Source organism: Cynara cardunculus, assembly GCF_001531365.2.
Source record: "Cynara cardunculus var. scolymus isolate 2C chromosome LG 10, CcrdV1, whole genome shotgun sequence".
NCBI lineage: Eukaryota > Viridiplantae > Streptophyta > Magnoliopsida > Asterales > Asteraceae > Cynara > Cynara cardunculus.
In genome coordinates, this window is record NC_037537.1 from 28,388,326 (window position 1) to 28,390,537 (window position 2,212).

The window sequence follows — 2,212 nt, forward strand, 5'->3', positions numbered from 1 at the left end:
AGTAATCGTGAATTCAAAGACCTAGTAGCGTATAGTATCACTGAAGATAGGGATACAGCACTTCACATTGCTACAAGGTCCCAAAACATCAAGTTCGTGGAACATCTAATCGAACGGTTGACAGAACAGCAACTCGCACTTCAAACTATATACGGCAGCACTCCCCTTTTTAGCGTAACTGGAATTGGAAATGTCGCTATGGCAAGGGCTATGGTTGAAAAGTGTCCGCAACTACTGAAAATCCGTAATATTGTTAACATGCTGCCAATCCATATGGCTGTTGTATATGGAAAACGTGATATGGTTTCTTATCTCTATGGTAAGTACAAAGGTATGGAAGGCGATGTTTGGACAAATGACGACATACACGAGGTTTTCTTCAAATGCATCGAGGCTGATCTCTTTGGTACATTTCTTGTTATTCATTTTATGGTGAAAATTTTCAACATAAGACTAATTCTTGGGCATTTCCACGTGCTATATCAGAACATCTCTAACAAATTATCTAAAATGGAGTTTTTGGAGAATTTTTGCTCCAACAAAATTTTCAAAATGGAGAAAGTATGAGAGGAATGATAAAATTGTTCAAATTTCTTCAAAAATGATTACTTATAAGAGAGAAATGATTTTTTATTCATTATACGAATAAGATTGCTTGAAATTAATTGTTTATGAGAGAAAAATAATATGTTATTAATTGTATTGAATGTTTTAATAATATAATTAATTGTGTAATCTCTAAAATAGAGAATATTGGAGATGAAGGTAATTTTCTTAAAAAGATTCCGACTTTCTATTTCTAAGAATCTATTGAAGATGCTCTCATGACCATGTTGGATTTTCTTTTGAGTATTCATGCATGGGTTTCTATATATATATATATATATATATATATATATATATATATATATATAGGGTTGGGTTCACGTGAGACCAGGCTGTTTTCGTGAGACCCGTGAGATCACATTTTTATACTTGAAACTTCACAGCAAAAACACTGTGAAAGTTTGTGAAGGTTTAAAAAAGTCGAACCTTCACAGCAAAAACATTGTGAAGGTTACCTTCACAGCAATTTGCTGTGAAGTTTCAAGTGTAAAAAACTGGTCTCACGGGTCTCACGAAAACAGGCTGGTCTCACATGATCCCAAGTCTATATATATATATATGTATGTATGATTTATGTTCAATGGTCCACAACTTTTTGTAAGCGATTGTCCATATTTATGTAGATTGTGCACTCGAAATATTGGATGACCAGAAGAACCTAATAGAATTCCCTCAACGGTCGTATGCACAGAAGGCACTATACATATTGGCTCTAAAGACAAATGCGTTTAAGGATATCGAATCGTGGAAATATTCAAGTAAGAATTAGTTCTTCATTAAGTAATTCTACATCTAAGTTAACTGCAATTTGTTAGAAATAGTGTTCAAACCTATACAGTTAGGTGCAAGTTGCCATTCCTTAGGCATGGGAATGGGGCGAGGACCCAAACCCTATCCCCTCCTGTCCTCGATCCAAACCCGTCCCCGTCCTCGGGAATCACATGTCTCATCTCCATTCCCAACAATGAACGAGGATCCCCAAGGAATTGGGATTTTTTTTGTCAATGTTTACATGAGATATTTTAAATCAAATTGTTAAACACTATACTTGATCAATAAATGGTCCATGTTTAAATTTACATATTTCCATAAATTTGCTTTTACGTGTATCAAATATTCACATGTGAAAAAAATTGCAACACCGTATGTAATTGTATATGGATTTCTATTCCTTGTCTAATTGGGTTATTAGAGAAGTGCAATGGGTTATGGGAGGATAAAGAAAACAAGCCCCGAAGCCATACAAGATCATTCATGGTTACTTTGATTTCTTGCAGTCATTAATTGGGTGCGACCTGCCATAAGGGAAAGTATAGCCACAGAATTACTAAGAAACATTTGGAAAAATATTTTGGAAAGGCCGATTGACGAAATCAATGCCGTTCTCAAAGGCCCGTTTACTAGTTTTACTCGAAGGTATACTTCTCAAATACCGTTTGTCGCAGTAGAAGCGGGCAACACTAAGTTTTTGGTTGAGCTACTTCGTGGATATCCTGAACTTTCGTGGAAACTAAATGACGATGATCAAACTCTCTTTCACGTTGCAGTCTCTCATCGTCACGAAAGTATCTACAATCTATTATATGAGATGGGATCAGTACATGAT